The sequence below is a fragment of the Amblyomma mixtum genome, chromosome 2, assembly GCF_055824585.1.
Source record: "Amblyomma mixtum isolate Tamu chromosome 2, ASM5582458v1, whole genome shotgun sequence".
Taxonomy (NCBI): Eukaryota; Metazoa; Arthropoda; class Arachnida; order Ixodida; family Ixodidae; genus Amblyomma; species Amblyomma mixtum.
This window is the reverse complement of record NC_143013.1, coordinates 1,540,143-1,565,087: the sequence shown is the minus strand read 5'-3', so window position 1 is coordinate 1,565,087 and position 24,945 is coordinate 1,540,143. Positions and strand designations below refer to the sequence as shown.

At 46.0% G+C, this 24,945-nt stretch overlaps 1 pseudogene across 1 annotated transcript in view; it reads right to left on the bottom strand.

The window, feature by feature from the left end:
- LOC149358207 (uncharacterized) overlaps positions 1-24,945 on the bottom strand; it is a 39,009-nt pseudogene extending 14,064 nt beyond the window's left edge. Inside the window, exon 1 of the transcript XR_016288642.1 lies at positions 24,818-24,945. The product of XR_016288642.1 is annotated as an uncharacterized LOC149358207 (transcript). The remainder of the gene's footprint in view (positions 1-24,817) is intronic.

Below are 24,945 nucleotides of genomic sequence, written 5' to 3'. Positions count from 1 at the left end.
GTGAAAATTGTCACAGAATGGTCGGGAAAACATCGGATTTGTGTCTAATTAGATGTAAAAATGTGTAATTAAGCGAAATTAACACTTAAGATCCCCGAGAGATCTATAATTTGGCTATCAGTATAGCCACGAGAACGGTGTGACGTCACATCCACCGGAAGTCGTCACGGCATAGTGTCATCGGCTTTCGCCTCTCAACACTTCAGTTGCCAAAGTGTCGTCGCAATTTTTAGTACATCCAACAGACCACCTGATCTTTCCAGTCGTATGCAGGTGATTTTATGTTGAATTCCACGCATCAGCGAAACAGGACAGTAGCACGACTGCTGTTCTTCCTCACCAAAAAACTCGCAACCTGAAGCCAACAACCAGAAATTCTGCGCACAGAAAATCGCGCAATAGCCGTGATGGTGACCTAAAGTTTGCTTTGCTGCACAATAAGCGTGTTTAAGGTGGTGCATGCTTTACAGAAGACAGCCCATCATGTACAGCAAGTGCACAGCGCAATGCATTACTTTAACGCGAAATAATTCGATGGCTTACTGACACAGTAAATCCGGCGTCGCCCAAAAAGCGGCAGCGTTGCATAAGTCGCCATTGGTCGAAACGGTGTTACGTCATCAAAGGCAGGAAAGTACTAAGTGTTATCCAGTAATAGTCAGTACTGATACTTACAACTGCATCAACTACAAATGAATAAAATTAGAATAGAATTGGAATATCATTGAAATAGAACGGAATTGAAATAAAAGTGGAACACAAAAAACAATGATTTTGCATTACACCCACGTAAATTCCTTAAGTGCCCTCTGGAATTTTGCTAATTTCGGAAGCATGACAGGGCAAGTGTGTGAGCAACATGCCAGAGACTGCAGATAACTGACAACAAAATTCTGCAAGTGCCAAGTCAAATACCAGAAATTTGCTTCACTCATGAAGGTAACTACTGCAAAAAAAGTCGGCCCTAAAGAAATGTGCTGAATGTTTCAGTCAATATTAACGAGCACAGAATATTTACATTCGTGGGCCTAATTGAGCGTATAAATGCCTACAGCTGTACCCTTTTTCAAAGTTGATAATAGAGCAAAGCTCAGCGTTGAATTAAGGCTGCATTTGAAACGACGATTGATTATAAGCGCTGCTGCTACTCACTGTACTAATACTCGCATTAGCAATTAGCAGCTCTGGCATTAGTGTCCCGTGTGTACCTGATGCGCGCAAGAATAGAATAAAAAAAAACAAAAAATACCTAAGCACTCCTAACATAAGTTTCCCAACAAGCGCACGTATCTCCTTCTGTGCACCGGAAACATGTGTGCCCCAATGAACTTCAATCGGGAACGGAAGAATACAAAAAAAAACAATAATAAGGGCCGCGTCCTTCTTTTATTTCTCAGCTTTTGTGCTGACTGCGGCTCTCAGTTCGTGCCGTTGCGTGAGCGACTGGAGCGCAAACGAAAACATTTGGCCGATACTCCGAATTCAGTCGAGCGAGACGGACGCTATTGACCGAGGCCGACACGGCGACGCAGCGACCTCGCTTCCCACAAAGACGACAGAACAGAAAATGGGACGTGTGTGAGTAAAAAAAAAAAAAAGAAGGAAAGAAAAGGCTATGCAGCACTCTCTTTTGATCCTCCACTTCTCTCAATCTTTCTCTTGCCTTTTCCCAAGGAAACTGGCGCACGCGAGCGCATGGCGAAGAAAAAATAAGGAGGCACTCTGTAAGGAAGTTAGCCTGACGTCCACCAGTTGGCGCCACAATACGCGATTGGCGCACCCTCTAGAGACTGCTCGGTTAGTTAACTTTAGCGACCGCCGAGCCGCACTTCGGCTGAATGGTCTTCGGCCAAGTGCATCATTCGCAAGACCTCCAACGGGACATTGAGTTCGGTCACGTCGTCTGCGGGATAGGTTTCTTAGTGAATCTGAGCAAGAGTGCACTCCCTATTCGCATTTTTGTTGTTGCTGTCTATTCCCGTTTAACAAAAAGCGTGTTTTTATTTCGCAGTCCAGAACTTTTCGGAAGGAGGAGCAAAAGGGAAGCGGGGCTGCTTTTTCTTTTTTGCTTTCCTGTAGGTGAAGGTTAATCAAGGTTTCAGACTGAATTCCTACGTTAGGTTTGCGAGGTAGGTAGTAGAAAACATCGATGTTGGGCATTAGTTTATGCAAAAAGCACATTTAATGAAATTTATCCATTCAGCACCTGTGAAAAGGTTTTGGTGTGTCTTTTCGTATTATTTTAGTAGCCCTCTATGTAAACTATTGCCTTCGACAACGGTACTGAGCTTCCGAAACTTTAAATAGGAGCTAGACCGATGAAAAAACAACCATTTTCAGCCCGTTCACTAAAAGTACTGACTGCATCCGCTTGAACTCCAATAAACCTGCCGTACTGGATGGCATTAGGTTTATCAGCATTTATGAGCATTAGATACCATGAATTTTTTGTTCGTGCAACTAAAATTTCTATAAACTGTTTATCCTTGATTTTTTTTTTTTGCTATCGTCATTCGGCGCGTAACCTAAATAAAGAGCTAGGGTAATGTAACGTTATCGTTCCTTCAAAGCGCAGATTAGCACATGCTTTCAGGATCAACTTTGTCTGTCATTATGACGTGCGGTTAAAACTAAACAAGTTAATGATAACTGCTTGTCTTGTTTTATGCATGCTCATGATTCTCCTTGAGTGAAATACAATAAGTTTGTTCCGCTGAGATGACTTCCACGCAGTGCTGGCACTGACAGAGAAAAGATGACACGTCTGATATAGGACGTTCAGATTGCTAAATTTCATGCAAAAGTTAGATTAATTTGCCACGAAAGTCCGAAACACGTCCCAATGTGCGCCTGACTCTTCAGTGCGGCGTTCCCAACGTGAAAACTTTCAATTGGGTTAAAAGAATATCGTGCCATGAGCCTGTCACTCCATCAAGCCTTTGCAAAGCATTCACCGCTGCTCCCCCTACCCTAGACCACCGGCAACTTTCGCTACTCTCTTTGTTCGCCCCCTTTGCCGGCGTTAAAACCACTCCCATCCGTATCCCATGAATCAATAAATCGCCGCGCAGGTTTGACCCCGCTTTGGCGAGTGCTACAACAACGGCAATAAAAGGAATCGACGCAGAGATGAAAAGAAATTGCGAAGAGAAGCAAAAAAAAAAGGGGGGCGGAAAAGCATCCCGCCACCACAGCGACTGTACGGCTGGCAAGAATGAAGCACCCCCCCCCCCCCCCCCCTACGGCGGCGCCGTAGGCGCAACCCTCCCCCTCTTTCCCGTCCGGAGTTGTGTCAGAGCGCTCGCCCGTCCCGCATCGCGGGCATGCCACGCCCCTCCGACAGTGGCGGGCACCAGCGACAGCGGCGACATCGGCGGCAGCAGACGGAGGCAAAAACGTCGGGCCCCGGCGACAGTGCTGCGGCGTCGATGCGGCTGGCGCCGGCCCGGCGCCAGGTGAACCACAGAAGGCCAGCCATCGATTCTTGGGGTTGGCCCCGACCCATCGCCCGCTGCCTCTCTCTTCCTCCTTTCTATCTGTCTATCTCTCTCTCTCCCTCTTCCATTCTATTCTGGGCCGGCCCGCCGACTAAGTTTTTGAGTAGCTGCATGCAGTGCGGTACAAGGCGCAGTTGTGGCTTGTCCCGTCGACGCGAGTGGGACCTGCTTTACCACTACGTGTCACTACACTATTTCAGCCGCATAGCGATTTCTTTTTCGGTCACCAACAGCTTGCATGTCAGCGGTTTACTAAAAAACATGAACTAGTACGCATCGTAGAACTCGTAGTTGCAGGGTTGACTGAGCGTTGGAATAACTTTGGGGGCAGCTGGACTTTCATTCAGCGACGTTGCACGGAACTGTTGTAAGAAGGGACACATCCATTCCCTAGTGATCCCCTCCCTCACTCATGGACAAACGTACTGACACACGCCGCGCCGCCATACGGCTTCCTGGTTCTTTTCTGGGGGGAGCTTTGCGCGCGCGATTCAGAATGGGGAGAAAAAGGCAGCGCGCCGCTTCAGATTCCGGGAGCACCTTCCCTAATGAAAACCAAGCGCCGGACTTTATTCTGTCGTGCGCTCTGGCTTTTGTGATGTCTGTCGCTTACTGCTCGGAAAGCGGCTTTGTTCTTCCTTATTTCGCGCTTGGTGCTTGGGATGCGTTCACTAATGCGGAAATCGTTCGTTTTCATTTCAATTTTCTCCGGAGGTACCCCGGAAAGTCATTGTATGCCTGAAGACACGTTTTACTGCAGCTTAGGTTTTAGTCTAAACATTTAAAATGTCGTTAGTAGTGCTTCAAGCGATATCTCCTGATCCGGCGTGCTGACCCAACGTGGGCATAATTGATTGCTGAAACTCCTAATTCATGTATACAAGTTTTTAAAAGAATGATTCCAGTGGCAAGGCATGTACATACATGGTCTGTTCTGAAAGTAGTAGGACTCATTTTTATAAACAAAATTTTTTCAAGAGAATAGTACAAACGATTACAATTTTTCAAGGTAGCACCCTTCCGCACCTACACGCTGCTGCCAATGAGTTTTACAGTTTTCGTACGCCTCCAGGAAGGCCTGGACCGGAATGCTGTTTAGCTCCCTCGTCACGGCCTGTTGAACCACCTCTACCGATCCGTGGTGTTCCTACTTGAGCGTCGATTTTATTTCCGGAAATAGAAAAAAGTCTGGCGGGGCCAAGTCGAGGCTGTATGGGGGCTGAGGTAGCGTTGCCGCCATGTGCTGGGAAAAAAATCGGGGTCCTCATTCACATGATGAAGAAGAACCTACCGGTTGGCCTTTTCCTCCTCTGACAACACTCCCGGCACCAACTTCGCGCACGCTTTCCTCATGGATAATTTTTCTGTCACGATCTCAAAAACTTGGGTTTGAGAAATGCTCAAGTAATCAGCAATCATTCTGATACTCATTCTACGATCACTGTTAGGTAAATATTTCACTCGCTACACATTTTCGTTGGTCTTGCTGGTCGAAGGGCGTCTGGAGCGGTCGTCTTACTCCACTCTTTCCTTACCTTCTCGGAACAGCTTGTGCCACTCAAAAAACACCTGATCTACCCATGGAAGCGTCACCGTAGGTCTCCTTAATCATGTTGTGAGTCTCTTTGCTCGTTTCACCAAGATTTAATCAAAATTTTATCACGTATCGCTGATCCAGTAAACGCTCGATGATTCTGCGTGACGAGACGTTTCGACAGGGGTTCGCAGTACAAGCGACGTCCTCTCTTCAACGGCCGAGAGCCGACTGCCGATTTTCCCCAGCATTCCCAATATCCCCCTTCAACGATCTTTCACGCGCAGACCACCTCTCGTCCGCCCGTTCGCCCAGGAAAAAACCAGTCCTACTACTTGCAGAACAGACCCTGTATATTATATTTTTCTGTTGTAAAAGAAACAGAAAGGGTAGCCTTGCTAATAACTTAATGCGATCAACCACTATACGTATATGATTCATGTTTACCGCAGAGACGAGCATGAGAAACTTCTTCTACAACGCCCAGTATTTGCACAAACGTTTTAGAACGCGTAGAACAATACGCGGTGAGACTGATACTGGACGCACGCGGGCTGAAAAATGAACGGACAAACATTTAAAATTAAAATCTGTGCAGTCCTCACAAAGCGAACTTGAATGTACTGGCATGTTTTATGTTGTCACACGAAGGGTTTTTGTTCCTGGATGCCTAACTGACGCTTAACTTTTTCATCCACTTAATTTTCCGCATTCACATAGCCATACGAAACGTTCAACTTTGCATTATTATAAGTCCCACTTGCCCATAATTTTACCGCTGAAAAATTATTAACACGTTTTGCGGTCACCCGCGCCCTTGTGTGTGCCTACCTGTGCGCGCGTGTGCGCGCGTGCAGGTACGAGCGCGCATGCGTGAATGAGTTACCTCCTTACTTTCGTGAGATATCAGTAACAAGATATGGAAAAATATTGAGCATTTCGAGCTTCTTAGGAAAAAAAATGGCCTGGCTTAGCTTATGGTTAAGCCTAGGATGCGAAGCATAGTAGCCTAAAAGGCCGCCGGCGGAGGCTGCGCGTCCGCAAGCGAGCGCACGAGTTGAGCCCCAGCTTTCACAGCTGTTTTGACGTCATATCACGTGGTGCGACGATGTAGGTCAAGTGGTAGCTACGGGGCCGCGCGCGGCGCAGCAAGGAAGAGCTCGGTTGTGCGGCTAGTATGCTTCGCATAAAAATGTGTTCTATTTCACATTGTCGCGCTACGTAAGGACTCCTAAGCAAGGACTAAAGAGAAGTGGGGATGTAAAAGAAGTTGTACACTCTAAACAGAGACGAGTATAAAGGGAGCAAGTTGTTCTTTAGGGCACACCCTTTTTTAAAGGGTGTGCGCTAGAGGACAACTTTACTCCTTTCTTTCTCCCATAAAGGCGTATTCGTCCTTAAAGTATACGCACCTTCGCGCTGACGCGCCGGGCTCAAGTCAACCCGTATCTATAAATTAAACCTGTAACAACACAACTTTTTTATGGTGTTCACTGTGCTCCTCGGGGCGACAGATTTCTCAGTGAGGAAAAAACAGTGCATGTCGGTGGATGTCTCTGACGAAAACTGGCGCGGCTTTCATCATTCCAGATATCTATTTCCCTTTGAAACTTCTCGTTTAACGCGCTGATGGCGTCAGCAGTGGGAAACAAACTAGGATGACCATTTCACGCAGTGGGCTTCAGTCGAGAGCCGTCATAAGGTTCGCATGGAGAGTACTGCTCCAAGTATGTAGTTCATAGTGGCCGGATTTGCTTCAAATGCTGTAAGTTCATTGGACGAATTGCACAATGTTCTACCTCGCATTGACTTCAAGGTAAAATGTACTTGATCGACTTGGTCAACCTCTTTACACAACGCCTACAACAATCAAGCACGCCGGCTGTCCTTGGAAGCTGGTTACGCCACGCAATGGCCCCTCGTAAAACGTTAAGCTTACTTTATAGCACAGAGGAGAATCCCAGATTATAGGGATTCCCCTTATGTGCTATAAAGTCCGCCTAATGTCTAACTTCGCATTTAATCGAAATGGTAGCCCTGCTTTAGAATGTATGGCAAGTGCGATTCCCGGATCCAGTCACTGTGTCGTCTAGTACTGCTCAAGCTCCTCGAGGAACGTCAGTACAGGTTTAATGGCCCTGCTGAGAAACCGAAGTAATGCTAGCGAAAGCTAATAAAACCGTCGGAGACATCAAGGCTACCTTCAAGAGATTTCCCATGCATGTCTTCACACTGTTTACATTTTATTGGTAACAGGAGATATCTAGAAGGCATTCCGCTGCTTTGAGTAGCTTGACCAACGAAAACCCCAACATCCTATCCATAACGACCTAAAATGCAGTAAGTTCTCTCGCATGGCTTTCAGAAACGACATGAACACTTGGCAGCAACAAGTGACTCGCAGACGCTAGAGGAAACATGGGTACGCTTAATTCCAGTATGTACCGGCAGTTCGATAGCAGTCGAAGCTGTAGATGCCTTTGCCGTAAGTGATTGGTGCAGGCTTGTGAGAGACCCACTTTCCCGACCTCTTGCAGTGCACCACCTGCCATCGGCGCGGTTGGCAGGTGAAGGCTGGTTTGAAGACTTGACTTCCCGCCAGCCGATAAGAAGTCTCCGGTCTGATGACGTCACGTCCCTCCGGCCAGTGTGATTTCTCCTCTCCGGTGACATCACTGTTCACGTCACTGCCCGCCAGCCAATCAATTTTCTGGGTATCACTGGACGGTCGCCGCCTGTTTTTTTCCTCCGGTGAGGTTTCTATGCTACCAAACAAAAAAGATGCAGCCACACGGGGCACTATGAGCCACTTCAGACTTGGTGGAAGAGCAGCAGGCACTTCTTAATAATCACTACCAGATCTGGTGGATTATCTGTTTATCATGACACGAACCGACAGAAGCCTCATGATCTATCTTTTCCTTTCCCACTAATGCAGTCCGTTAAAGGTTTGGTTTGGTTCATGGATTTAACGTCTTAAAGTGACTCAGGCTATGAGCGACACCGTAGTGAAGGGCTCAGGAAATTTAGACCACACCACCTGGGGCTCTTCAACGTGCACTGACATCTCACAGTACACGGGCCTCTAGAATTTCGCCCCCATCGAAATTCGACCGCGACGGCCGAGATCTAACCCGCGTCTTTCTGGTCAACAGCCGAGCACCAATCGGTTAAAGTGTTCATGAAGTACCGGTGTATGCAGGTTTACTTCAGCTTTTTTGAGGCGACGCAGCTCACTGCTTTCTCCTGATTTATTATTGTAGTAGTAGTACAAGACCTTTATTCGGCCATAATTTACAGGCCGAGCATGTAGACCGCCTGGGCGACCAGAAGACGCTGTTTTTAATTCCTCCCCTTCAGAGCCAAGCCAGTCGAGCCAGGTGGTGATGGGTAAAGAAGGTGGGGGGTAGGAACCCGACTGCTTAGCAACCGGGCAATAGAAGAGGCAATGGGCCAGGTCCGCATAGATACAGGGGCAGTTGGGACAGGAAGGGTCTGATCGATAGCGATAGAGAAAGAGGCGAGACGGGGTGATAACTGCATTCATTTGGATGTGCCGAAGAAGGCGAGCTTCCGGCACCGTGAGCGATGGATGAGGGGGAGAGTAAAGGCGTTATTGTTATCTTTGCTGCTTGTACCCAAGCGATTCTGCATTCCCCAGTATGTCGTCTCATGGGCACATGGTGTTAAAGTCTTCTTTCTTCTCTCTGACTAACCTTAATTCCTCTGCCTGCTCTTTATTCGCCCTCTCTTCCCTTTGTTCCCGCCCCTTATGGCTTCAGTGCCGCACTGGAGTATTGTCGAAATGAACTTGGTGGTACTGAAATGACAAAATATATTTTTATGTAATAACAAGGTCGTTAAACACTTCTTAATAAATGAGATACGCACTTCCATCTCGAGACCGGCGTGGTACATGTAAAAATTACATACGCGCATCAGAACAACTTGTGACTGAGGTTTTCCGCCAAAAATTTCGTTCTCCTTTCATCCCTTCCAGGCAGTAGCGTCTTTTGTTTTCGTTATTACTGACATAGAGAATGAAAGGGCGCAAATAGTGGATAATCAGTATAGTGGATTTTTTATATATATATATATATATATATATATATATATATATATATATATATATATATATATATATATATATATATATATATATATAGGGCCTCGGTTCTGGCAGCCTTGACGCCATAGGAAGCATAAGAGGGTTCTCACGCAGCTTCCACCCTCTCCGTTCGATGACGTTCTACGTCACACCTGCGGTAACTCAGGACGTTCCACGTCCGCCGCTTATGAACGCGGGGTGGCGCTGATGAACACCCCAATAAACCCCAATAAAACCAAACCTAAATAAATTAATTTAAAAAAAAATCCCCTGTGGCCCTTGGTTTCTGTGGCTGTTGGCTTCTGTCATATATATATATATATATATATATATATATATATATATATATATATATATATATATATATATATATAGATGAGAGAAGCCAACAGCCACAGAAACCAAGGGGCACAGGGGTTTTTTAATTTATTTATTTATTTTATGCTGTTGCTCGATTTAGAATATTACTGAATATGTTATCGCTTAAAGCTAATTGATTAGAAAAGCAGAAGAAGAAACAACCTCATGCCGCCGGTGGGATCCGAACCCACGACCTCCGAATTACGCGTCCGGTGCTCTACCGCTGAACTACGGCGACGGCTGTCAAATCTGCGTAGAACACCGGACGCGTAATTCGGAGGTCATGGGTTCGAATCCCACCGGTGGCATGTGGTTGTTTTTCTTCTGCTTTTCTAATCAATTAGCTTTAAGCGATAACATATTCAGTGATATTCTACATCGAGCAACAGAATAAAATAAATAAATTAAAAATCCCCTGTGCCCGTTGGTTTCTGTGGCTGTTGGCTTCTCTCATATTTATAACGACCCCCTCATTCCCCTTACATTGTTTGCTTAATATATATATATATATATATATATGTGCGTGTGTGTGTGCGTGTGTGTGCGTGTGTGTGCGTGTGTGTGCGTGTGTGTGAGTGTGTGCGCGTGTGTGTGCGTGTGTGTGCGTGTGTGTGTGTGCGTGTGTGTGTGTGTGTGAGAGAGAGAGACACGATGGCAGAAAAGATGGATGGGCAATAAAGATGGCTCATAGACAGCTCCTGCATTTTCCACTCTTCGTTTGTTAATTGCGCCTTCACACTGTTTCACTCCCCACTCTCCTTTTACGACATGTACCAATGAACAGAATTAAGCTCTTAATCATGGCTAATTACTGGTGTAACCTGGTAGCAAATTGACCAGGAGAAACCTGTCACCACGGCGCAATCTTTCTCGCCCAAGTGGCGTCCCCGCCTTACTCGTAAAAGCTAGCAAAAGTGTTTGCACACCAGTCATTGCCACGACACGTCAGCATTTATGTGGGCGTCGGCCTATCCGCTAAGACATTGGTGTTGACACTGCAGCTCGAGCCACGGTGGTCGCTCGGCTGCCTTCGATTGGCGGGCCCTTTCGGAAGGGAGATTGTTTACCCAGCTCTTTCGGGAGCTGTGTGGGTGGAAACAAAGGCTTACCATCTCACCCGTGACCAGTGAAAGAAGCAGAGAAATGAGCAAAAATAAAATGCATCGATGAATCACTTGCAGGACAGCTTGGTGAGCTGAATTCTAATGATACACATGTGAAGATGTTTTGCATTAACACGCAGAAGCCAAAGCAATGTGGTATCGACTGGGCGAGAACCCGTTCGGCACAATGAGAAGCAACAGGGCAGAAAGCTGAGCTATAGTTTGTATGTGTTCATTATAAAAAATCAAGAAATCCAGAATTCGTGTAGTTGCGAGTATGCGCTGCGTCCCCTCTGGGTCGTTGTTTGTTATCTCTTGGATTTTTCATAATAAATAATGAGAAGAAAACGAAAGAAAGCTTCATTCTGAGCGTACCGTTCGAAGTGCTTTCATAATTCGTCTCGCCGGAGCCGCGAATCGTCGCAGCAAATTAAATTATTGTCTGCATAACTGACACCGAGTCCGTAAAGATGTAAGTATTCACTCGTAACAACGTTATGCAGTATGTCGACAATCGCGGCCTAATCATTCATTATGATGACTGTATGCAAACTAGTAACTTGTTGTGACGTGAAAGCAGCTACACGGGCTCTGCTCCTGAATAATTTGTCAGCGCTGCCTTTTAATTTGCAGCGCCCGCTGTTAAAGCTGCTTGAAAAGAACTCAGTGAGGTTGGATAGCTGCAAAAATGAACCTGGAATAATTTTTTTACTTTTTCGATATACGCTGACTTTTATGAAGAAAAAAATAAACGGGTGTTTCGGATAAAGCTCTGCTTCCATCAGTGCGAACTTGAAACATTATATGCGTTGTATTCGAATTTGCACATAAAGCCATCGTCCCGTTTTAGATCTCCTAGTTAACAGGTCTCCTGTCGTAGCGTCGTTCAGTTTGTCGACCTACACGCTATTACTACTCCTTTTTTTCCCCGCTAAACACTCCTGTTTCCAGCAATTCACCGTGTGTGTCTTTGCCACTCCCCCGTAGTCGGGATGTGCAATCTTTATTTGAGGGCAACCAATTAATTCTTATTTTAACAGTAGTAGATGCCGTCCAACGACTTCTTATTGAAACTCAGCGGCTTCTTATTGAGAGCATCCCCGTCTTTCCCTTGACTGAATGGGAAAGAAATTGCATCGTATCGCCTTCAGCGCTGGACGAAATCTGTCAAAGGTGTGGCTTTAACGAAGAGATATGCGGGACTGGTTCCTTCGGAGTACGTACACTCTTAACAAAAAGGAGTAAAAAGGGAGTAAACTGTCCTCTAGCGCGCTCCTTTTTATATAGAAGGTGCGCTGGAGGACTGCTTACCGTCTTTTACTCCCATATAGGTGTATTCATGTATGAGTGTTCCCCCACTCCTTCAGTACACTTACTCTCAGCGCACATTGCCCTAATTAATGACCACAGATACTTCCCACTTAATTGTGACCGCTTCGTCGTAAACCCACCACCTGCTTTTTGCAGAAGCCAACTGCACCACGTGACTGACCACAAAGGTCACCCGCTTGGATGCTGCAGCTGCGTTAATGTACAGTCGGCAGCAAAAAATTCGTTGTCAGTGTACGGGAGCAAATCTAGAGTAGAGCTCTTTATCGACCCAGTGACCCTGCGTTGGTACCAACGAGTGGAACATGCACGCCTGCTCATGCGTGCAGACTATTCATGAGATTAGCCTGCGTTACTGCGCCGAAAAACTTTTTTTCTTTTTGTGCCCAGCTTTTCCAATTCTCAGGTGCAAATTCTTACCTATAAAATACTTCGACCACTACTTCCGACGGGCATAGAAGATAAATTAAGTGTACCGAACATTCGAAATTCCCGCGGTGATTTTGAGTGTTCAGCATCACGCGGCAAGTGGTGGCAGCCATGTAAACTAGAAGCGTTTGTCCAGATTTCCTGGGCTGGTATCTGCCTGAAAAGAAATCCAGGCCGGTTCCATCTCATATTTTATCTTTTCACACTATGTTTGCGGTCAAAATAACCACGCCTTTAGTGTTAAATTATACATGGTGTTTCAATCTATTCGTGAAGTCATAATTATGGGCCAAACGTTTCCTGGATCATCAAAAATTCGCAATAATTGAGAGCAAGCTTAACGGGATACTTTTCACCACTTTAGGGAGCACCATCAAATAAGCCCCCGGAAGGTTGCCTCTGTCAACGGTAAAGACAGCAATTCATGGAAAACAAAAAAAGATACCGCTAAAACATAGCTGGAGCAAAACAACAAAACGTGGCGATGCACCCTCACTTAAGAACGCAATCATGCCCTGGAAAAGAAAAATAAATGTGATGCACATGAAGGATATCTATATAGAATCAATATGAATCTCGCCGCACACGTTCACACCCAATCGGAACACAACAGCCTACTCCCGCTAGTTCAACCATTTCCAGCAAAGAGATCGACGGCAGCTGCTCTTGGAAAGGAAAGATAGACAGAAGGTTTGCTGTAATACACATTAGCATAGCATGATACGCTGCACCAGCAGACACTAATTCGAATCGATGAACCTCCTCTTTCAATATAGGCGCAGCGTAGTCGGACGTTGTTTTTGGTACTGATAAATTGGCTCTTCGAAGCTGCGTATCATGCTTCATGTTTAGGCCTTACTATGGTCAGTATACTACTTTACCAACCGGAAGGCTATCCGTATTGGAGAACTACAGTGCGCACGCTACGCAGGCGTGAACCCTTTCCCAAGCACCACAGGTTATCGACCCAATATTGCAGATGGATGGTTTCACTGTGGCCCTTTGTTGGACCTGAATTTGCCAATACGTTTCCAATACTGGGTTTATTGCCTGTGCTTGGGTTCATGAGTGGTGCGAGCCCACAGCAGTGGTTTATCTCTGTTGACTCAAAAGCAGCCCTTCAAAGCGTTCGAGCTCTTCGCCTTGTGTCCCATGGTCGCGGAAATCCGAGATTAACAACAGACGCGATATTATCTGCCAGTGTCTACCAGGACACAGCGGCGTCTCAGGCAACCACCGTCCGGAAGAGGCCGCGCGAACAGCCCACCGCGCGATTCGCCCTGGTTGCGAAAGCTATGCGGGAGATCAAGCTTGCCTCATGGGATTCTGGCCAGTTTTCGAACCCTAGTATACCATCCCTGGACTGTAATGTGAAGCTCTGGCTTCCATCCGGCCTATCACGACGTGAAGCAACTCTGCAGTGCCGCCTCTGGCTTGGTGGCGCACTTACGAACCACTACTCATTTGTGATCGGTGCGGCTGATAACCCTGCATGCGCTGTATGTACGTACGACTAGGCGATCGAATACATTCTTTGGGTATACCTTGCATACAGTGCCGAAAGGCAGCCTCTATGCCGTGCGCAGGAGCGCCTTGACCACATGGCCTTGGCCCACGCCTGCTGACGGAGATGAAGTTTTGCGGACAGTGACCGCCGCAATCGTAGGCGCTGAATATCTTCCAAGCACTGCTCCGTTTCTTGAGAGCGTCGTGCCTGAATGGTAGGCTATGGCTTTGACTCAATCTTTTTGCTTGCGGATTTAATTTTCTTGTTACTCTAATTTTCTTCACCTTTATATACCTTTATCATCTTCCCCTAGTGAAGGCTAGCAAACCGTTCCTCTCCTGGTTAACCTACCGGCCTTTCCTCCTCGTGCTCTCGTGCTATTATGGCGAGCGGCAATTACCTTGTGGCGCCGAGGATTTAAAATTCAACCCACTCTACATAAATACATACATACATACATACATACATACATACATACATACATACATACATACATACGTACGTACGTACGTACATACATACATACATACATACATACATACATACATACATACATACATACATACATACATACATACATACATACATACATACATACATACATACATACATACATACATACATACATACATACATACATACATACATACATACATACATACATACATACATACATACATACATACATACATACATACATACATACATACATACATACATACATACATACATACATACATACATACATGCCCCTCCGCGGTGGCTCAGTGGTTACGGCGCTCGGCTGCTGACCCGAAAGACGCGGGTTCGATCCCGACCGCGGAGGTCTAATTTCAATGGAGGCGAAATTCTAGAGGCCCGTGTGCTGTGCGATGTCAGTGCACGTTAAAGAACCCCAGGTGGCCGAAATTTCGGAACCCTTCACTACGGCGTCCCTGATAGCCTGAGTTGCTTTGGGACGTTAAACCCCAATAACATACATACATACAAGCACGACCACGGATTCAAGACGCAAAAGTCGAGAAGTGCGGAAAATTTAAAAACGCTCATTAACGAACGAAATTTCCACGACCTTAGACTAAGACGTCAGTTATCGGCTGAGGTTCAAATTTCGGAGCACCGGCACAGCCCCTAGCACTAACTGCAACTGGCACTAATTTATTATGTTTCCAGCAACCCATGCCTGCACGGACTCTTGTCTGTGTCCCGTCTGCGAAACATTGGGCACGCGTAGCACCTGGCTGCCCGAGTGGCGATCCTATGCAGGTAAATGCGGCAACTCACGTTTATAGAGCACTGAAGAAGAAAAAAGGAAACAGAAAAAAAAACAAAAACAAGAAACGCTCAGTAACTTACGAAAAACGGCAAGCTTACCGCAGGAAGAGATAAGAAAGAGGTGAGGCCTCATGGGACGCGATAAAAGAGAAGCAAAGACACGCGGAAGCGTTCCGCCCGTACACAGCGACGCAGGCTGGTCACGTCTAGAAGGCGAGCGGCACATATCGACTGCTCGGGCCCCAGTTCGTTCCCCTTTTCGATGCAAATGTCCGACATGTTTCCCTTCTTGGATCTGTCCGGTTCGGCACACCGTACTCCCCCGCGTCCTTCTCTCAACAGCATACACGTATCCTTGTTTGGATCGCGCCGTTATTGCCCATTCCCTGTACAAGCTTACTTCGCCGCTATCAGAGGGCGCCACGGTTGGCTTGCCGACGCGGAAGCCAGGACTGATTACAGCCCCCGCAAAGGGGCGGTCGTAATTTAGGCAGCGCGCGAGCTTTGGCGTCCTTAAACAGCTACATGGAGAGCGCGACAGGCGGCCGCCTTGTAGAGGGCACGGAATGTGCTTATTTATTTAGTCGTCATCGTCATCATTAGCCAGATTACATCGACCGCAGGACAAAGGCCTCTGCTACTCGTTTCCAAATACCTGTGTTCTCCTCTAGCCGCGGCTCCCCTATTACAGCAAGCCTCGTGAACTCTTAGCTATTACTAAGCGCGAGGCGCTTTAGCTCGTCAAACATTGTGCTGAGACTAGTTTCCAAACATCCTTTTTAAACATCCCCAGTGACTAGTCTGGTCGCGTCGAGCTGGCTACAAATCAACGTCGGCGCAGCTACACTGTGTAGGATGTGCTGGGCAGCTTAGTTTTATGGCTTTATGAGGTTTAACATCCCAAAGCGACTCAGGGTATGAGGGACGCCGTAGTGAAGGACTCCAGAAATTTCGACCACCTGGGGTTTCTTTAACGTTCACTGACATCGCACAGTACAGGGGCCTCTAGCATTTCGCCTCCGACCGCCGCGGGCGGGATGGAACCCGCGTCTTTTGGGTCAGCAGCCGAGCACTATAACCACTGAGCCACCTCGGTGGCTGGTGTGCTGGGTAGCGCGAGCCAAAATTTACAAAATAATAAAAGTTGGACATGTTGCTGAAATGATATTGAGTGAGTATTTTTAGAAAACAAAGGCGATAAGTGGTGGGCAGTCAAAGTTTTTTGGACTGTCACAGACACGCTCTATGTACAGAGCAAAATGAATGAGTTATTGTAGTACCAAACGATGACAACCGCTGTCTCTGGCATCTCTACAAACTGTTAAGCGACTGGCGAAAAATGTGCAAAGGTCGGAATGAATTGCTTGCATTAGTTTCACATGGGTTAAAGTTCAAGCAAGAATAAAACAATATTTTCTTCAAGTTAGAAGTCGGCAAGCAAAAATAACAAGACTAAATCTCCTAGTAAGTAATGAATGGGGATTTTTTTTTTTTAAAAGCGAATTAATAAACCTGAACAACTAGGATACAAGAAAACGGGTGACACATCCTAAGGCAATCAACTTCATGAGCTTGAAACCCAAAGCTTGGACCCAAACACTGGGAACATTATAGTTTATTGTCGTTTAACCGTGCCATCTGATTAAATTATGTGAGAACATTCAGGCTTTATGAAGAATGGGACTGAGCCGCTGCTTCCAGAAATGCTTGTACACGAATAGACGTCTGTAAAGTAGAATAGCGATCCCACTTTGTAAGGAGCGCTTTCTCGATTCATCTTTATGCCTCTTAGCCATTTGTCAGTACCGCGCTTGATACCGCAGCGGATGACAGATTACTGGCTAGCTGCCAGTCTTAATGTCTCAGGCAGCAGCAAACAAAGGTAAAGGGTTTCTGCCTTCACATTTGTTAGCATTTTATTCAAGTAACGCTTCTTTTAACCAGAAAATAAAAATGGTTTATGTAGTAGATGCTGTCGGCCCAGGATATTTCAACTATTGTCTGGAAAAATGAACAATACCGCTAAAGGTTGGTTTGATTTGGTTTATTGGGGTTTAACGTTCCAAAGCAACTCAGGCTATGAGGGACGCCGTAGTGAAGGGCTCCGGAAATTTCGACCACCTGAGGTTCTTTTCCTGAAAGCTCGCACGCGCATTCATGAATGCTGCAAGAAAATTACAGCCTCTCATATAATATTCACGCAGCATTGATGTCACTTCCTAATCATATGTTGCTTTTCGCACTGTTGTTAATCTCTAAAATATATGAATTTATAGCTGTGGATATAGAATGGGGGCTTATGAGCGAATCATAATGGCTTATAAACTTCAAGCTCATGGCCTGTTTTCAAAACACGATGCCGTTTTCTCAGCCTCAGAAAAATTCCGCAATCACAAGAGTAAGTAATAATTTAGTAGCTTTCTTCCTTAGTTGACACGGTGCTGCCGAAGGCAGCTTTAGATATTTTTCTAACTTTACACACAAAAGTTATGTTGGAACCTTAAAGAATATTAGAGTTTTGCTCTTATCTTTGAATGTTTTAAGCATATGGCAGCAGCGCAATGTTTAGTTTCACTTCGCGCAAACGCGAAAACATGTAAAGCCTTTCGGCGAAATGTTTATCCACCCTGAGTGCCGTCCAGTCCATAAAGGGCCTTTTTTCCAAAGTACACTATCGCTAAAGCTCCTCCTGCAGCTCGGCAAACGATGGAATCAAAGCAAAGAACCCGAAACGGAGTTCAAAAAGGTATAATGAAAGCGAAAGAAAGAGAGAGAATAAATAAAAATAACTCTGATGCCTTTAGGACGTTCTACTGTGTTTCTGTCTACCCTCATGGACATCGCATCGGTGGCGGTCCGCACCAAAGCACCGTCCGCCTGATCGCCTCTCGGAGGCCAAGCGCCATTTGTACGCCGTTTCATTCGCCTTGGCAACACATGACGGCAACATCCACGGGATAATAGAAAATATCAAGAAAACCCAGTGACACTCGATTCTTTTAGTCGCGTTCTCTGCTTTCTTTTTCCTTCAGAGCCGAGTTGCCAAGCAGCCGGGGGAAAAAGAAAAAAGAAGCATTCAACAAATGAAAAAAATAAAATAAAAATAGGCAAAACAGATCCCTCGCTTTCCGAGCTTTCCGAGGGCCGTTGTATTAGATCCCTGTCTCTATCCTCCTCTCCCTCCGTCCCGTGTCGCCTTTGCGGTCGATTGTCCGAAGGGAAAACGGCGCTCTGGACTCCTTCCTCTCCTGCCGCCGCCGACGCTGCGTTTGTCGAAGCCGGTCATGCGTTGGCCGTCGATCGCGTGATCGGTAGCGCAACACGGGCCTACGAAGCCGCGAGCGTTGTCGTCGTCGTCGTCGGAGGCGATGACCCGAGCTCAGTCTCTCCCATAGAAAAGGCTCTTTCTGCGCAGATCGTTGCGTGCACCTTTATGGTCTTCTCGGAATCGGTGCAGCGGTGAACAGCGCGCAGACAGACTCGTTCTTGCGAAACTGTGTACCCTTTACTGGCCGTTGTCGCCTGCGCCTCGAAGCGAAGCAGCTCCAGTTATTTGTTTAAAGCACGGATCGCGTTTTCAGCTGCGTCTGGGTTCACGGTGAAAGTACTCCAGAACTATCTTATTTTACTTTACTTAAAAAAAAAAAGAGTATAAGAGGGAATACGAGAAGAGTTATTGATTTTTGATGTGAAATAGTACTACAAATAACAGAAGGATTCACTGGGTATGCTATTACCAGCGTGGCTACTACTACAGGCAAAGCGCGTTCGATCCCGGCCGCGGCGGCTGAATTTCTTGAAGTCGAAATTCTAGAGGCCCGTGTGCTGTGCGATGTCAGTGCACGTTAAAGAACCCCAGGTGGTCGAAATTTCCGCAGCCGTTCACTACGGCGTCTCTCATAGCCTCAGTCGCTTTGGGACATTAAACCCCAATCAACCAACCAACCAAAGCGGAATGTATTATTTACTTACTCATTTATTTATTCATTTAATTACGTAGTTCAATGGGTGGAGACACCAAATTTTTGGTTGGCGTGTTTTTTGTTGCAAACACTGCGTATTACCCCAGGACACGTGATACGTGCTCCGCAATTCACATATGCGTGGTAAATAATTCATTATTGCCTATTTGTACTGAGCGATTTCGGTTCAGGTTTCTGAGCAGCGGGGTTTGCTATGACGTCACGACCATGGAATTGCAACAACCCTGGTCACGTGGGCCCAAAAAGTTGCGACACACAGACTGCTGCGTCGTCTGCTCTCCTGCACATGCTGTGCATACCAGCACCTTTCGAAATGTCGAACGGTAGCGCGATATGTTGAGCAAAGTCAAGCGGGCGAGGGACGACGTCGAGTTATGAAACCAGTTTTGGTTTTGAAAGAGCGCATTCGCTAAAGGGGTGGAGGCACCATGTTTATGTTTCCGTGTTCTTTGGTTCAAGCATTCCATATTGCCCCAAGACGCGCGTGATACACGCCCATGTGTGGTAAATAATTTGTCATTGCATTATTTATACTGAGCGGTTTCGGTTCCGGCTTCTGAGTGCCGGGTGACGTCACGCCCAGGGAAGAGCAGCAACACTGGTCACGTGGGCCCTAAAAGTTGCGACTCACGGACTGCTGCATCGTCTGCTCTCGTACGCATGCTGTGCATACCAGCCGCCTTTCGAAATTCTGGCCGCTATTGCGCTATGCTGAGCAAAGCCAAGCGGACGAGGGGCGACATCGTGTTCTGAAACCCGTCGCTGTCTTCACTTCGATCCGCCCACGCAGCCGCGAGACTGCTCCAGGTCACGTGGCTCCTTATTTCGATATCTGTTGTTCATTTATTTGTGCTGCTTGCTTGTCAAACAGTCCGTCTATTCGCTAAATGAATGCTTCGAGATGATTCTGCAGGATTCGGCATTTACCGCGCGAGTACGGAGTTCCCCCTAGGAAATCGCCCATGACGACGACTGCACCGCAGCGCTACTCTCGTTTACATTGCTACCTAGGCAGGAATTGCGTGTTCGTTCGGCATTAAACATAAAACTGTGCTATACTCAAGATGAAAAATGTCTTCTTTTTTTTGAGCCGGTTCTTCGTTTACTTATTTACGCAGTGCGATAACTCAGCAAGAATCGCCGATGTATGCGAGCGCCAGCCTGGGGAATGCTTCATAGCCAGATTGTTGACACCGTTTCTCGCTTGTTGTAAATAATTTTTCTGATGTGTTCAATAGTTGACTTTAAAGTGCTTTATCTAGAAGTATGTCCGGCGCCCATTCGCAATTATTAAAATGGCGAACTGCAAAACTTTAACCTGCGGGACTGGCTGTTGCAGAAAGCCTACGATCGCGTTTTTCAAACAGACTAGACAGTCCGGTTAAACTAGCGATAAGAAACGAATGAAACAGATGAACTGAGCTTTGAAGTTTTGTTATATCGCACATTGGCATATTAGTGGACCATTTCTACAACTACCTCCTTTCTTTTTCCACTTTATCAGCTGCTTTTCATTAAAGAAAAGGGGGCAAACAAACGAATTTCGCTCTCCCATCAGTCATTACACTCTAAACGCAAATACGCCTATATGAGAGTAAAAAGGGAGTAAGCCCCTAGCGAGCACCCTTTTATGAAAGGAAGAACGCTAGAGAACAGCTTGCTCTCTTTTTACACATTTCTGTTTAGGGTGCACAGACCGTCAAAGACTCAATACTTCATCAAAAGACTGTAACAACTTAGAAACTCGATCACGAAACTTTTACAGGTGACGCTGATTGTCGGTGCTTAAGTTCTCGCCGATATGTTTAAATGATTTTGTGTAACATGAACTGCCAGCTTCCGACAGACAGAGAGCGGGAATTTCGCGCGTACATCTAAATGTTATATTGCGCTCTCCTGAGTCGAGTATACTTTTATGAATTCTCTCAGTTTCTTTACATTTTTTGTTCCACTTCAGTGCCTTCCTTGCGTTCAAAGCTTGCATTCAGGTGCAATTATATGCGCACCTGCAGCTCACCTTCGCACGGTCAGAAAAAGTTAGGTGCTTAAAAAAAATGAAAACAATCGTTTACGTCTTTTTGCATGATAAGCCCAAAGAAAAAGAAAATACTGGAAGAAAGCACAAAAAATATTTCGTATCTCCTTGAACCAGTGATGTTTCTTTTGATGCTTGCTTATTCTGATGTCGCTGGCAAGATCATATGCCTACACCCTTCAAGTTCTTATTTTGACTTTCATTAATGTTTAGGAAAAAGAAGGACATGTTTTTCCGAGGCGAAAATACTGTACAGATCGCGGTTTCTTTCTTGAAGCTATTCGCGAGTCACGTTTTTTAGCGTTGGTCTTAAAATTAGGCTAATTGACCACGAGGACCTGCTTTGTAAGAGGCATAAGATATTTCAATTCTTCAAATAAGATATCTTGAAGACCTCCTTTGCATGAAGGAAGTATATACCAATTAACTCATGCTACTTTTTTTCCTTCGTTTTCATTGTGACCTGTGTATCCAAATTTTCGCGCCGAATTCGAGCCTGCCGGAGCCCCGCATATCTACTGTAACTATGAAAACAAAGCTTTCATCATCATGGCCTCCATTTGTCATAGATAACACCATTACAGCAGAGCATGCTAGCAATTTATAGCATTTGGTACAATTACATCAGCCTGTGTTGAAAAGCATACAGCTCCTAACGAATCAGCCTTATTCGCTAGTGAAGCCTAGTATGACAGTTACCACGCCTTTCCTTTCTGCATATACTAACCTAACCTAATCTTACCTGGTCTTGAGAGGCAAGGAGGTAAAAGAGATTAAAGTAGCGTGAGGAGCGCGAGATCGCCGACAATGAACGGTCGAAAGCTTTCTGAAACAAGTTTAGGGGAGCTCTCAATTTCCACACAGCTCTGCCGTTTGCAGGAGGAGAAGTAAATTTCAGAAAGAAGCGTTTAAAGCACGAATCGGCTTTACATAGATCTTCTGAAACCATGTAGAGGTATATAAATGGGCAACAATCGAGTTTTATCCAATAACGAAGGTTCCTCTATCAAAAGTGCGAAAAGATAACACTGTTTACCTCGTTAATTGGAACTCGCTTAATTCGAAGTTTCGGTTTATTCAAACTGACTGTTTGATCCTGTCAGAATCAAGTCTGTTAAATAAAGAGGCATCGTACGAACTCCGTACGATTAGAAGAGATTTCTGGTCGCCATCGAGTAGTCGTTAGTCGACCTAATTCACTGACTGGTCTCCCAGAGTTGCATAATATCGAGACCCACTTTGTACGCATCTGAACCAACTACACGCACTAAAGAGTGAGTCAGTTCCTCACTCTAGACCACGCGCCTTATCAACGAGGGCTGGCCACGCAGGCGGCTCCCGCTTAGAGAGCGTGCGAACATAATTGGCTATATAGCGAAGGTGCGGAATCCGTTGGGCCATATATTTGTTCCCTCCGCCTGCTTCCGGTTCGCTGGCTGCAGGCCACTCCAGCCGCAGCCGCAGCCGCTCCCTCTCTCTCTCTCTCTTTCCTCCCCGCCTTTGGCGCTTCTAACATATTGCATTTTGCGCGCCTGGGCGAAGACATCTGGCGTCGGAACCGCTGCGATGTGCTCGCGCACGTCTGCTTGCTGTGCAGCAGGATACTGCTAACGTTGTGCCGCTCAATTTTCCTGTCAGGGTTGGCTACAGTGGCAATTATATATTGCCTAGGCTGCATTAGGAGTGTTCATACCTGCCTGCGTGTGTGCGTAGGCTGAAGTCGCGTTTCCGATGTAAACATGCCTTTCAAAATGTATTCTGATATAGCGTGATTTTGCGAGCCGTAAACCTTCTGCTAAAGATGATTTCAGTTCTGATGCGTAAGCATTTTCTATTATTAGTTTTTTTTTTTTTGAGGAAAGGAAATGGTGTAATAACTGTGTCACTTCTTGGTGGACACCTCAACCGCGCCGTGAGGGAAAGGAGAAAGGTGGGAGTGAAAAAAGAAAGGGGTGGCGTAGTGGAGGCCCCCGGAATAATTTATACCACCTGAGAATCTTTGACGTGTACTTACATTGCACACCACACTGGCTCCATTAACGTCGCGTCCATCCGAATTCCGCCGCCGCAGTCGGGTTCGAACCTGGGTGCTCCGACTCGGTAGCAGAGTGCGCTAACCACTGAGCCACGAAGGCGGGTGTTTTATCTAGGTGTTATCCTTTTCGGGAGGCAGAAAAAGGATGGGAAATATGTGTTTAAATACTGCAAATTTTGGCAGTTTATTTTTATTTACTTCCTCAAACTAATGGTTTTATGATTTTATGCGGGTTTAACGTCCCAAAGCGACTAAGGCTATGAGAGACGCCGTAATGAAGGGCTCCGGAAATTTCAACCACCTGGGGTTCTTTTAACGTATACATTGACATCGCCTCAAACTAACGACGGCCTAAATAAAAAATTCTGCTCGCGTAAACCGCTTCAGCCTACTTTTGGTCTTAAAAATCTACCCATATAGTCAAGTCTCGTTTATGTAACGAGATCGTGGTTGTTATGGCAATTATTGGCTATTTTCTTTTCCAAAATGTTCATAATCTAAGTAAGAGTTCATTCGCACCAGTCAGCGCAGCTTAACATGTTTTTCTTAAAACGCAACAAACTCATCCCGAATCTCTGCAGCGTCGTTTAACAAGAGTCAAGGAAGGATTAATGCATGTACTCCAAAGGCGAAAGGATTTAAAGTCAAGCCACCTTTTTCCAAGGCAGAGAAAAACGTTCTGTGTGTGATCAAGCTGTGCATTTTCCCATTAAATGCAAAAAGGTAAGGTCTCATCGTTCTTTACGTCGCAACTACAGCTTCATTCTGCATTCAGAGAACAAATATAAACAACATATAAGTAGTCGTACAGCTCGATTTAGAAGCCCGTATGAAACGTAATAATGATTTAAGTATGCTCAATGTGGCTACTATTCTGCGGAAGTTTCATTTACAGTCTTTAGCTTTCGGTTCCGTTTTTATATGATAAAAAAGGCGGAAAAGAAAAAGAATTTCAGTATTATGCGGAGCAAATTGACCTCGCTCAGCTACAGTGCTGCAGTTTCTGAACTTATATATGTCTCACGAAGGCGAGATAGATCGCTAGCACAGGTAAGAAAACGGCCACGCAACTCAGCTTGAAGCCGAATCAGTTCAGGGATTTCCGTTATAGATTGCCTCTGTATAGAACAGGAGTTCATGAAGATGAATCATTGTACACCTATACACTCTTCAGAATGTCCAGCTGACACACATCTCCTCAACGCCTCCTGCACTTTACTTCGCGCAGAGCTAAAAAGCGTTTTGTATACAGCGTGCCTCGCCCTTATTCCCTGATTCATACTTAATTCATCACATTCTTCCGTCTTGTAGATGTCTTGGTGGGCGTGGCGTTGTAATCGTATTACGGCGTTGTCGCATCGAACAAACGCATTCGGAACGATTAACTTGTCATTTTGAACCTCATTGCAAGTGCGAACTCTCAGTTGGCGACTCACTTCAAGCTGTCCCGCGCACGGAGGCGCTTAGCTCCTCTTTTACGAGGAGCATTTGTTTCTCGCGCGCGCGTGAGCGCAGCTAGTTGGGTAGTGCTAAAAACAATTATACCGCTCAACCTCGGACGATGCCGACAGGTCGACCGGCTGCGTGAATGTTAGAAGGTTTCGAACATAAACTTTACTCACCCGCAACTTGCAAGTAGCAGGCAGGAATAACAAGGTGCCTGAGAGCCGAGCTTCCCTGCCGCGCCGTCCGGGCAGACATCTTGAACGCTCTGGCGGGCGGCGCCACTTCGGCGCACATGTTGAGCCAT